Raw genomic sequence first — 13,307 nt, 5'->3', positions numbered from 1 at the left:
GGACTGAATGAAAAGGCCAGAGGGGTCAAAGATGACACTAGCGTCTCCAGCACAACCTTCAAGGACTTCAGGGGGGATTATTCACATTCTGGGCGGGGGGGGGGGGGGGGGGGTGCATCACCGACGCTGTTTGGGATGTGTGTGTGTATCTGGAAATGGACGAGATTAGGGCCCTTTGCATTCAGGACAGCGAGGAGAGAGGAGGCTCGGGCGAGGCCCCAGGTAGGGGAGGTCAGCAGTGGAGGGCTCAGGTCGCACTGGGCATTAGAAACAAGGGTGATGGGTGGTTACAAGAGACTGGAGACCTGGAATGCAGCCCACGACTGGGGGGTCTGCGGTGGGGGAGCCTCCCCTCCCAGATGGGGCTTTCCCTAGAGGCTGTGATCCCCGAGGGCTTCTCGCCTGGGGCCTCTGCACGCGGCCGCGCGGGGCCGAGCTGGGCGCGGTCGCCTCGGCCCCACCAAGCGGCACGAGCTCCCGAGCCCGCCAGGGGGCAGCGCGCCGCCGGGGGCAGAGTGCGGGCGCGGTGGAGCTCGCCGTCACCTGTTCGACCTGCCAGAGGACTAGACCACTACGGCTCCCGATCCGGCAGGTCCGGGGCGCTCCCGGGAATCTGTGTGCTCCCCAGGGTCCCGTGGGCGGGGGGGGGGGGGTGTCGGGGCGCCGCGGCTTCCAGAGCCCGGGCTCCGGTCCCGGTCCTCGAGCTCAGCCCCGAAGAGCCCGGGGCCCCAGGTGCGCCCGCCCGCCCCGCCGACTGTCCCGACGCCGGGCTCGGGGAGGGGGCTGGGCATCAACGCATCTTTGTCCTCCCTTTCTTCCCGCCGCACGGTCTCGCCCGCGGGCGTTTTCCGACCCGCGCGGCTTGCCGGCTCTGTGGGTGGGGGGCGGAGGGGGAGGCCGGGCGGGGCGGTGGTGCGGGAGCCGGGCGGCCGCCGCAGGCCGGTGCGAGGAGCGCCGGGCGGCCGCGCCGCGTGCGCCCGGCAGAGGCGGCCCTGCGTGCCGTACGCCGCGTCCGGGGCGCGCCCGCCGCTATTCAGCTTCCCGGGCTCATTAGCAGTCTCGGTGTGCGGCTCGGCGCGGGCTCACAAAGAGCTGCGGCGGCGGCCGGGCGCTCGGCCTCGCGGACGGAGCCGGAGGCGGCGGGGCGGGGGCTGCTGTGGACCCGCGCAGCCCGGCGCCCGGCCCAGGTAAGGTGGGGGCCGCGGCCGCAGCCTGGGGGCTCCCGGGCCGGCGCGGCGCGGGGGTGGGGGGACCCGGGACGCGGGGCGGGGCGCGGATGCCGCGGCCCGAGCGCTGTCCCCCGGACCCGGCGGCACTGCGGCGCCGCCGGGCGCCGCTGGAGTCTGGGGGTGCGGACCTGCGCCCCTTCCGACCGGCGGGCGGGCGCGGCGAGGCCGAGCCGGAGGCTAGCGCATGCCCGGCGGGGGGCGCCGCGCGAGGGGCGACCCTGCGCGGACAAGGGGCGCTGGCCGGCGGTGGCTGCCCGTTCCGGTCCCGCCGGGCTGGCCGGGCCGCTGGTGCGTACCGCGGCCCCGCTTGGCGCTGGCACCAAGTCCCTGTGCAGAGCAAGTCCTGAGTTTGGGGTCGCTTATGGGTTCCCTGCCTCCGGGAAGGCCAGCCCCGATCTTCGTCCCCCCCCCCCCCAATTTCCCTTTATAATGAGGCCCAGAGGGAAAAACTCCTCAATTAAAAATTCCACCCCCTGGTTCCCCTGGGCCACCGGCACGGGGCTGGGGGTGCGGCGCAACCCGCTACTCGCGTCGGCCCCTGCCTCACGGAGGGCACAGCCTTGCCAGGTTGCTGTTGGGGCATCGGGCCACCGACGATCCGGGCGGACATCGAGCCCCCGGCCCCCAAGCCGGGCTTTGCGCGGCGCGGGTCGGGTCGGGCGGCGGGCCTTGGTGTGCCGAGGCTGGGGGCGAACTTGCCCTGGGCCGGGCGCCGAGGAAAGGGCCGGAGGGCGCCCGCGAGGGGCCCGCCCTATCTGAGCCTCCCGGTGCTCGGAGGCTGAGATTGAGCCTGCTGTTCTCAACTTCGTATTTACTTGCAGGAGGAGGACTTAATTCTTTCAGATCAGTTCGTTCACTGCCTGACAGGGACCGGACTCAAATCTGCGGTTAAAACAAACTCACAAATGGCCATGCAGACGGTGAAGTACCCCCAATCAGGAATCCCATCCCAGCACTTCTTCCTGTGGGTGGGGTGGTCCCTGGCCTCTTCAGCCTCTGCCCTCTTTTCTGGGACTCCGCCCCCCACCCAATGTCGGTTTAAGAAACAACAGTGGTTTTAGAAATGATGACCCGCAAGCTTCCAGAGAAGAAGCGGGACAACTTTTCCTGAAGTACACATATGAGGTGCTCCGTGGGTACCTGGTCTCCGGGTTAGACCTCTTCCTGCTGAGGTGATAGTGGGGGCTTCTCCTCCTGTGGGCAGCCGCCACCATGCAAGGCACACGGTCCTGTTTCTTAGTCCAGAGCTGCCAGGATGTCCTGCCCTGTGTCCTCACTCCAGGGTGGCGATCTCCACTGCTTGCGTCTACAGCCTGGGCTGGAGTGGGTCTCCTGGATGAAGGACCACATCGGCTTGGGAGCTGCTGGGACTCTGGGTGGTGTCTGGGGAGTTTTGGACCAGTTGGAACTTGCTGGAGGTCAGCTCCCTGAGCTGGCAGCCTCTCCAGGGGGTGCCCCCAGCACTGGCCAGGAGACCCTTGGAGTGGTGTCCAGAGCGGGGCTTGCGTCTGGTGATGGCAGTAGTGATGGGGCACTGCCAGGGTCTTCTGTGGGCAGCTCTCTCTCCAGACCTCTTATCATTTGTTAGGGGGCACTGTGGTGCCCCTCCCCCCACTGCCTGCCTTTCCACCTCCAGCCAGTACTGGGCTTCTGCGCCTGGGAGATGTGCAGGCTGAACCAGATGGGGTGTGTGTGTATGTGTGTGTGTATGTGTGTATGTGTGTGTGTATGTGTGTGTGTATGTGTGTGTGTGTGTGTGAGAGAGAGAGAGGTGGGGTAGGCCTGTCAGGAGAGTTAAGCTTGTGGTGGTCAACTTCTTACTCTCTTCCCCGGTATGTGCTTCCTCGGACACCCAAGGCCGAGTGTGGCTCAGTTAACTTGTTTGCATGATCATCCTCTGAGTAGTTGTCTCCCTCCCTGCCGCCTTTTTAAATATAAAATATTAGTTTCACAGGAATAATTGGTGGGGATGGATTGTGAAATGGAGGTGCATAAATAATTCAATTTGCCAACCGAGCTAAGAAATGCTGGATAAAAATAAAAGATAATTGTAAAAGACACCAGTCGCACCCCTGGAAGCTGAGAGGGAGCGCTAAAACACCTTGATGTTTCCTAGACACAACTGAGGAATTCAGAGGAAAGACACATTGGATGGGGTGGTTGGCATCGGGCTGGACTTTGTTTGGATTGGGTGACTGTGTGGCTTGTCTCGGGGGAGAGATACACGGGGGGCCCCCTAGGCCTCGGCTTCTCCCTGTCCTGGCTCGGCTTGCTGGACCTGGTGACTCAACAGGTGAGGGCCTCTGGTGACACCACAGTTGGAACTCTTGGAGAAACCTTTGTTGTCAGGGGAGGGCAGGTGGGCACAGAGGCCCTGAACACATCAGCTGCTGACCTTAAGGGCTTTCTGGAACAAGTGGCAGAAACGAGCATGCCTGCCTTGCAACTCGGCCTTAGAGAAATGGAGAGAGGGAGAGCCCAGGTGCCAATACTTCTGACCTTGCCAGGTGGCCGTGATGAATGGGCAGGTGTAGGCATGGACTGTCATGCAGCTCAGTCCCTAATGTAAGTCCCGTCTGATGATTGCTCACCAAAAGGCAGCCCAGGTGCCTGTTGGTGGTTGGACCATGTGCCCACAGGGAGGATTCTGTGGCTCCATCCCCCTCTCTGTGTCCCCCGCCCACCACCTGGGTTGGGTCCAGTTTGTGTCTCTGAGGAGCCTGCTGGCATAGGCTGAGTCAGCTGGCGTGGGCTGTCTTCCCTCGCCTTTCCTGAAGTCAGTTCATTCTCTCCCTGTCCTCTCTCGGACACACGAGGGAGCCCAGGGAGGACAGTAACCTCAAGGTCACAAAGCCAGGCTCTCTCCATGGGGCTTACGGTTCCCCAGTCTGTTTGGGAGCCCTACATATTGGTGGGGTGCCATTGCTCTGTGAATTAGGATTTCTTGGCTGGCTCTGGGGTTTTTAAGTTGGTCTGCAGGGTTGCCTCTCAGCAGATGGGGCCTAGGCCAGGTCTGGTGTTTCTTGCTCAAGTCCTCAGTGGCTTCCCAGTGCCTACTCCACATGCACGTCCCTTGGTCTGGTTCCTCTAGGCAGACAGGATCGCTGCCCAGGCTTGTCCTGGGTTGTTCCCACCCTGTCCTTGCCTGCCGCCTTGGCCTGGGGCACTTGTGTCCATCCTTGATGATCCCAGCTAAATGTGGACTGCTTTCCTCTTATCCCCTGGTTCTCAAATTTGCCAAGATCATACTTGCCTCAGGACATTTGCACCTGCTTTTCCCTCTCCTTGGCATGGCCTCCAGGTGTCCACCTTGCTTTCTCCCTCACAGATCTCTGTCTCTGTGCCAGTTCCCTCCATCACCTCCCCCTTTCTTCTTGCTTTGTGTTTCATCTTAGTACTTAACCTTTGATCTGTTATTTCCATACTGTTTTTTTTAAAGTTTATTTATTTTTGAGAGAGAGAGAGAGACAGAGAGAGAGAGAGACAGAGAGAGCATGAGTGGGGGAGGGGCAGACAGGGAGAGAGAATCCCAAGCAGGCTCCCCGCTGTCAGCATGGAGCCTGATGTGGGGCTCGAACTCACAATGACCTGAGCTGAAGTCAGACACTTAACTGACTGCACCACCCAGGCACCCCTTGCTGCTGCTTTTTTTTTTAATTGCTTCTTACCACTCCAATGTAAAGACCTTGTTCTCCTCTGTATTCCTGGCAGCTAGAACAGTACCAGGCACCTCGTAGACCCTCAGTGCTATGTGGTGGATGAATGAATGAGTGAGACCCCCAGGAGTGGGGTCTTCTTCCCTTCAGCCTGGCTCCCTGCTCATCCTTTTTCTAAGACCCAGGGCTGGAACTGAGCTGTAGTCACATTAGTCACATTTGTATTCACGGTTGGTGGATCCTTCCTAGAGCTCTGCACAGAACCTTGTGCTCAGTGGGCAGACAGGAAAGAGCTGGGGAATTATACAGTGCAGGCGTGTTTTCACATAGGCCAGGAGACAACACGGTTGGAAAGGCAAGCCGGCCCAAGGAGTGGGTGTTCTGATTCTTCACAGAAACTCCTTTTTGGATTCTTGGTTGTTTGGTGTGCACTAGGGCTGTTCCTACTGCCAGAGCCAGCCCTGCGTTATCCCTACAGTCACCTGGGAGATAGAGGCGCTGGGAATGAGGCATCCTCTTGCCCAGGTTCCCTTCTTCCTCCATCTGGATATTTCTAAACTTGTCTTGTACCTTACGTCAGACCCGACATCTCAGGGCTCCCAGCAGCCCTGCCTGCCCCTGTTTGCCAGCCTTCCATTCCAGAAGCCTCCCCCAACCTGATTCTCTGTGCCTGTGCCGTGGCCTTGCCTGGGAAGGTGCGTTGGTTTTACAAGGAGGAAGGCAGCATGAGATTGGGAAAGAGGATGGGGTTTGGAGTACTGAGAACTGGATTCAGAGAACCTGCCTCTGCCACTAACCCTTGGGGCCTTGGACAGGTCACTGGCCTTGGGAGTCTTTCTCCGCATCTGTCATACTTACATTATAGCTCTTGCCTGTGGTTGTTTTGGGGGCATAGGTGAGCCCCAGGATTGAACTGATGCGAGGTATCTTTACCACGGCTAGGGCTTCATGGAGTCCCTTGTGGCCTGCAGGCCTGTTGTGGTTTTTCCTATTTTACTGGGGAGTTTGAAGGGTCAGGTTTTGGTAGTTTCAACTACAGCCTTGTAAGAGAATGTAGCGTAGGTGTTTTGTAAACTCCAAAGTGCTGTTCTCAGGTTAAGTGCTACATCTGTTGTTTTGTGTCTGAAAGATCAAAATGAAGAAGGAAAAAAACATGCGGTTGAGTTTCCTGCATCTACCGACTGAGAAAATGTTTTCGTTTGGTGGGGTTCTGAAAACTGAAGCACTCCATCTGAAGATGGTTTTTGATGGAGAAACCAACCCAATTAAACACCCAGTTGGTGGGCACTTCTGTGTGTTGAGTTCTGTTCCTCGGTGTTTGCTATTTTTAATAATTTCCCATTTAATCCCAAATCTGCCTGAGAGGCAGATCTGTTGTCTCATCTTGGCAGCAAGAAGGCTGAAGACCAGGCGACTGTGACTGGCTCGAGAGCACCTTCAGGGCAATTAGAGCTGGGATTCTGGCCTCAGTTGGAGAAAGCACAAGGCCCGTGTTCTCCCCCAAACTTCCCATCCCACTGCAGCTTAGTTCTTATCATACTAAGTTTTTAAACTGGGTGGGTGTGAGTAGGGTTTATGACCACTCATGTGATACATACAAGGGTTAATTTTCAACATGTGCTTAGAGACTCTGATAGCTTGTGACCAGTGGGATGTGAGTGCTGGTTGGTGTTTGGAGAGTCATGGACATGTCACAGATGCCCGGGGGCCCTTCATGGGGACAGAGAGAGGGTTGGGAGCTTGCCACCCAGCAAAATAGCTAACACTGTTGGTGGGTCTGTAAGGTGTTTTCCTTTTTGCACTTGGAGCTAACATGGATTCTTTGCACTTCCTGCCCCAAGAATTAATTGTGCAGAGAGTCACTTGGCTCTGAAATGCTCAGGCCCTTGTTCTGAAAATTCTAATAAGTAAATAGTGAGGAGAACAATATTTGCATTTAGAATTCTCGGTTGGGATATATCTATACATAATACACGTTTATATATATACATGTATGTATACATTGTATCTATCTATCTATTTTAAAATTGATTTAAAATTTATATTCCTGGAATTGATTCCCCCACAAGGCAGCCCTAAATATGAATTTCTCTGAATTGTTGTATGCGTTGTTAATTTAATAAAAAATATATAATGTATTGTTTTTCCCTGTTGGCTTGATTATCACTTGTCTTGGAAAAATCCATTGTTTCAATAACAGGAGCCCCATTAACTGAGTGAGTGCATGCATTTAGTGATGATGGATTTCTCAGGTCCTCCGGCAGCAAGTGTGTGCATTGTTCAAATAAAACACACTTTACGTTTCTCCGTCTTTTGGTGCAATAAGTGAGCCATGTGCTCTAACATCTGTCCGTATTATCCAGAGCTGGTGACAGCTGTCATGGGTGGGGTAGAGTAGGAGCGGGGCCTGTGTTAGGAATCGGAAGCTCTAGAAAGCCCTGGTCTGCCTCCAAACAGCCAGCGATCGCCGCTGCTCAGACTTAAATCCTTCTTAAAAGGGCACACGTAGGTCTGCGCTTCCTTCCGCACCAGCCGCGGAGTTACACTGAGTTATGCAGATGAAGTGAGGTAAGATGTGGGCGAGCGTTTTGTTACAGTAAAGTGCTTGCTTGATCAGTGCCAGTCATCAGGGTGAGAGAGAGAGAGAGAGAGAGAGAGAGAGAGAGAGAGAGAGAGAGAGAGAGTGTGTGTGTGTGTGTGTGTTTCTCCCCAGCCTGCCCGATAGGCCTCAGACACCAGGAACTCCTTGGGTCCCTAACTGGTGCTGGCTGGTAACAGTGAAAGTGGGCGGCTGACCAGTGGATGGGTAATTGATGCTGCCCACCTGGCCTGACTGTTAGACCGCGCCCCTGACGCAGCCTGCTCGTGTGGATGGCTGTTTCTCCAGGGAGCGGTGGTGGGCTAAGCCTGACCCACAGCCCCTACCAGCTGCGCCTTTCTTTGTGTATGTACTGTGAAGATTCTGCTTGTGGCCTTTCTCTGCCCTTTGGGTGCTGGAGAGGAGCATGCCAACGTATGGCAGCATGGATGTGCCATCTGCCTTTGGTTCTTGCGGGGACGTCTCTGAGGTGTTTCTTGGGTCAGAAACTCTGAGAGCAGAAGCCCCTCCAGACCCAGAACTCCTGACTGTGTCTGTCCTTTGGGCTTTAACAGATTTCGGCTTCTAAGTTAATTGCATTTCATTAAGTAATGGTTTTCTTCTTGATCACAGGCTGGTCTGTGCTTAATCAGCGATGAGCTGGTGCCTCTAGACTTGATGTGATGCCTGCAGAGGCACCTCTGACTTGCATCGGCTTCGTGTCGGTGCCTGCCTTGGGGGGACCCCTGGATGTGGCAGTGTTCTCCCCCTGCTAGCTATGGGAACCCTGTCTTAACTCTCTGTATGTGTTATTCTTTTTATCCATTCTTTTTATCCAGCCTGTATCCATGGCTTACTACTGATGGAAACAGTGGGGTGCTGGGCACTTAAATGGCAGCCCCTCACCCTGCCCTGCCATTCACCTGTCTTTCACCCCCCTTTGATAAGTGGGGCCTCTGCAGTGCAGGCATTGGGGACAGGTGCCTCCATGTTAGATACCTCTGAACTCTTTGCTGGGAGCTCCATCCATCCATCCATCCATCCATCCATCAATCCACTCAACAGGTATTTTCTGAACAACTGCTCTGTCCTGTCTTTCCCAAGCCCTGTCTAGAGCTAGGTGAAGTCAGGAGAGAAGGAGCAAAGAGGGGTTGCTGGAGAATGTGGGATGGCATCAGAGGCCTCAATTCTGGCTCTGGGTCCAAAGCACAGATTGGAGGGTGAGAGCCCCAGTATGGGTGGGAGTGGTCATGTACCCCATCCTGGAAGACTGTGTGGGATTGCCTCTCCAGAGTTCAGGCCAGAAGAACCCTCCAGACAGAAGGGGGGCAACCTGGAGTGGGGCATACGGCGGGCGGGATGGGGGGAGGGACGGACTGTGTAGTTGGCACCAGGCATTTGTGGTTTGTGCCAGTCAGAGCTGGAGATGGGGGAAGGGATGTCCTGACCACCAGGGCCTTGAGCTGCCCTTTGAGGCCCTGGGGTGTCCTTGCTGTGGGTTGGGGGCAGAGGAGGTGGGATAAAAATGACATGCACTTTGCCGAGAGGTCTTTAGGACAGTGTTTTCTATCAGCAGACTTCACAACTAGTTGGAACATGGGAGAGGGGCTCATTAGAGGCCCTCATTGGAGGGCCCATGCAGGGGTTTCAGGAGGGGCGCCAAGAGGATGCTGGGAGGGGCACGTGGGGAGGCATGTGCGGAGAGTGTGGGAGCCCATGCGTGGCTGAAGAAGGCCGAGGCCGCATCCTGGCACCTCTCAGAGCCATGTGGCTCCAGGGCCTTCACTCCCTACCGTCTTATGTAGGAGGAGGCCGCTGCTGCTGCCAAGTCCCAGCCTTGCTGGTGCGGATGTTTAATTTTACCCTTTAGAGATTTACAGGCTTTCTAGATTAAATTGCCACTGTTCTTCTACAAAAACGACAAAATCCATGACAAACCATAAATCACATTATTAATTTGCTCACATAGAGTTAACCTCTGCAGCTCTGCTGACTTACTGGAAGGACGGTTGTGAAAACAGAGGAGCCTAGTTTCCAGTTGTCAGTGAGCACTGAAAGACCAGAGGGACACAGGTCACAGTGGCAGGTGCTGCCTCAGCCTGGTCGCAGTGGCCGCCCTGCCTGCCACATGGCCATCTTTGCCCTGTCTGGGCAGCCTGGTGGTCATTGCAAGGGCTCCTGGTGGCTTTCTGGCCTTCTGTAGGGAGGGGGACTGACCCCTGTTGCAGAGGGCAGAGGGAATGGGGAAGGAAGGAGGAGGTGCAGTTGCTGAGGCACACAGGGGGCTGGCTTCCAGACACCTCCTGTCAGTGGTCCTGACTCCCCAGGGCACCCACACCCCGTGCCCTTGCTTCCCTTTTCAGGCTCTAATAGGCTGCAGTGGCTCTTCTTCCTCTGGGTTGTGATGGCTCCAAAAACATCTGTTACAGTTGCTTTCCTCTTTGGAGAGTGGTCATCCTGTTTTCTGCTTTGGCACAGCATGGGGGTGAGCGCCATTCTCCCTGCTGAGGCCTGTAGCGTGGCCCTTGTCACTGCCTGCCGGACCAGGCTTGGGCGCTAGCTGACGTCTTCCCCTTTACTTACTGTCAAACACAGTGTCTGGAAATGGCTTGCTGATTGTTGGGCTATTTAGAAATCGTGATTTGTTGAGAGAAAGCTTTGTTTGATGGGGTGGTGGTACCTGTGGGTTGACCTTTATCCTGTGCATGGGCCACGAGGTTGCACTAGGCAAGGAAGAGTGCGGTGCAGCACTGAGCATCGTGCTGGAGAGGGGGTCTCAGGGCTCACTCTCCTGACGATTTTATCAAGCACCTGATACCACACTGCAGTTCACTTTGATTCCCAAAGCTGCTTTCTTCCTTTACTGTGGTAAAGAAACCAACCCATGGCATATTTAATGTCTGATATTACACAGCAGAAATCAAATAATTATGTTGGTGGCATGGCAGCCTGTCCATGCTCATGCATGACATCCACAGCAGGGAACCAATGAATGTCTTTGTTGAGGGACTGGCCGTCACTGTCTCCTGAGCCAGAAGAGTCCTGTAAAATCCACACATATTTGTAGAAGTACAAATAGAGTTTACTTTCTTTTTTTTTTTTAATAAAGTATATTTATTTATTTTGAGAGAGCGAGAGAAGGGGGGGCAGAAGGGGGGGGCAGGGGAAGAATCCCAAGCAGGCTCCACACCAACAGTGCTGAACCCGATGTGGGGCCTGAACTTATGAACTGCAAGATCATGACCTGAGCCGAAATCAAGAGTTGGAAGCTTAACCAACTGAGCCACCCAGGTACCCTAGAGTTTACTTTCTTAATGACCATCCTTGCAGTGAAATTAGCTTTGGTTTCAGGAGGTAAATAGAGAAGTCATGAATTCGGGGCTGATTATTTTTAACTCACCCACCCCAGTTCCCAGGCTCTCCTGCATATTCCTTCTAGAAACTGCAAGCTCACAGAGGCATGGGGTCCATGATGGGTGTTCGTTTGTCCAGAATTCATGTCAGCTAATCATGTGGACACAGGTGGACTTCACACCTCAGGCCCTGACACCAAAAACGTTTTTTTCCCTTCAGACACATGTGCTTCGTGGAATGTAGTCTAACAAATTACTCACCTTAAAGTAATGCACTACATAATTAATAAGAAAAAGGCAGACAACTGAGTAGAAAAAGGGGATAAAAGACACTTCACCTGAAAAAGATCCCAGTAAGCATATGGCAAGATACTTGACTCCATTAGTCATCAGGGAGATGCAAAATAAATTATAAACATGTGCATTAGTCAGGGTTCTCCCAAGAAACAGAATCAATAGGATACGGATGTGTGTGTGTGTGTGTGTGTGTGTGTGTGTGTGTGTGTGTGTGTGTTTATTATAAGGAATGGGTTCATGTGATTGTGGAGGCAGAGAAGCCCCATGATCTGGAAGCTGGAGCCCCAGCAAAGCTGGTAGTGTAGTTTAGTCTGAGTCTGAAAGCCTGAGAACCAGGAGAGCCAGGGGTATAAACCCCAATCCAAGGGCAGGAGAAGAAATGAGCTCTACCAGGAGGCAGGACAAAGGGGTGAATTCTACCTCCCTCTACCTTTTGTTTTTGTTCAGTTCCTCAGTGGATTGGATGGTGCCCACCTACATGGGGGAGGACCATCTACTATATTGAGTCCACTGATTCAGATGCTGATATCATCCAACAACACCCTCACAGACACTCCCAGAGACACTACACTGATCAATCTGGGCACCCTGTGGCCTAGTCAATTTGATGCATCAAATTAACCATCACAATGTGATATCATTATATACCCACCAGAGTGGCTAAAGTTAAAAGAAAATAGGTGTTGGGCAGCAACTGGAACTCTCGCTGTTGACTGGGGTATACATTTGTACAACTAGTTTGGGAGGCTGTTTTATAGTACCTACTAAAGTTAAAAATACATAATCTCTCTGATCAGCAACCCCCCTCTGAATGAAGCTGCATGAAATATGCGTATGGCCCCTGGGCTGTTTGCTGGCCCCTAAAGATAATCAGGTTCTAATCCCAGGAGCCCATAAACATTAACTTATATGGTAAAGCTTTTGGAGATGTGTTAAGGATTTTGAGATGAGATAATCTTGGATCTTCTTGGTGGGCCCTAAATGCAGACATAGGGGTCCTTCTAAGAGAGAGGCAGGGGGAGATTTGAGGAGAGAAGGAGCCTATGTAATCACAGAGGCAGGGATTGGAGTGATGTGGCCACACGTCAAAGAATGCTGATGGCCCCCAGAAAGTGGAAGAAGAGAGGAATGAGTTCTCCCCTTGAGCCTCTGGAGGGAGCATGGCCCTGCTGAGGCCTTGGTTTTTGCCCAGTGGAACTGCTTTCAGCCTTCTAGTTTCTGCAGCTGTGAGAGAATACATGTGTGTTGTTCTAAGCCACTCAGTTTTGTGGTGATTTGTTATGGCGGCCATCAAGAGGCATGCGCGAGAGTGTTCACTGCAGCATGGCTGTCATTGCCAAACTGCACACAATCCAGATGCCATTGGCAGCACACTCACCCAGCACACCGAGACTCACCCAACACACCGAGGTTTACTCACAGGTGGAACGCCATCAAGCAAGCTGAGAGTGCATATTCTATAAGTGTGTGCAGCAGTATGGATGAGTCTTACCACCTACTGTTGAGTGAAAAAAACCCACAGCTCAGAGTCTCTTACTGCATGTTTCCATTGATAGGCAGGTCAACAGACAACTCTCATCTGTGGGGCTGGAAGTCAGGTTGCCCTTGGGAGATGGTGATCAGAGAAGGCATGGTGAGGCCAGGCAGAGCTTCTGGAGGTACTGGAAACATGCCATGCGGTGGTTTGCATGGGTGAGTTCCAATTTATGATATGAAACTTTTCAGTACATATTCTTCAATAAAAGCTGGAAAAAAAAAGAGCAGTGCATCATCTTGAGATTTTCAAGAAGAACTTTCAATTGACTGACTCATGGCTTATTTTACTGCTGGAACAATAATATCAAAATCAAGATTACATTTAATGTGAGATAATGAAGTTTTGCTATTCCAACAAGTGCTTATTAATATTTAGATTCCAACTGTATTTTCTAAATGAAATCAGAGAAAAACCCAAGTAAGATGTTAAGATCTATATGCATGTAATTATCATGGGTAAGTTATCTAGATGGAGTTTTAATCCCTGCATGTGAAGGCAGCTGTGCTCTTAAAACCAGACACAAACGATCCAGGTGTTGGGGCATCTGGGTGGCTCAGTCGGTTATGTGTCTGACTCTTGGTTTCAGCACAGGTCACAATCCCACGGTTTATGGGATTGAGCCCTGTGTTGGGCTACATGCTGTCAATTTGGGATTCT

The 13,307-nt window shown here is 53.6% G+C and overlaps 1 protein-coding gene across 9 annotated transcripts in view; it reads left to right on the top strand.

The window, feature by feature from the left end:
* Nucleotides 1–520: 520 nt before the first annotated feature.
* Nucleotides 521–13,307, top strand: part of APBA2 (amyloid beta precursor protein binding family A member 2) — a 272,652-nt gene continuing 259,865 nt past the window's right edge. For 7 of the 9 annotated variants that reach the window (XM_047863717.1, XM_047863719.1, XM_047863716.1 and 4 more), the window contains exon 1: nt 1,057–1,187. The gene's annotated coding sequence lies outside the window, so the exon portion shown is untranslated. Of the gene's footprint in view, nt 593–1,056; nt 1,188–13,307 lie in introns of those variants that run through there. The other 2 variants (XM_047863713.1, XM_047863718.1) reach the window with 2 other exon arrangements.

This window comes from Prionailurus viverrinus, chromosome B3 (assembly GCF_022837055.1).
Source record: "Prionailurus viverrinus isolate Anna chromosome B3, UM_Priviv_1.0, whole genome shotgun sequence".
NCBI lineage: Eukaryota > Metazoa > Chordata > Mammalia > Carnivora > Felidae > Prionailurus > Prionailurus viverrinus.
This window is presented reverse-complemented; position numbering and strand designations above follow the sequence as displayed.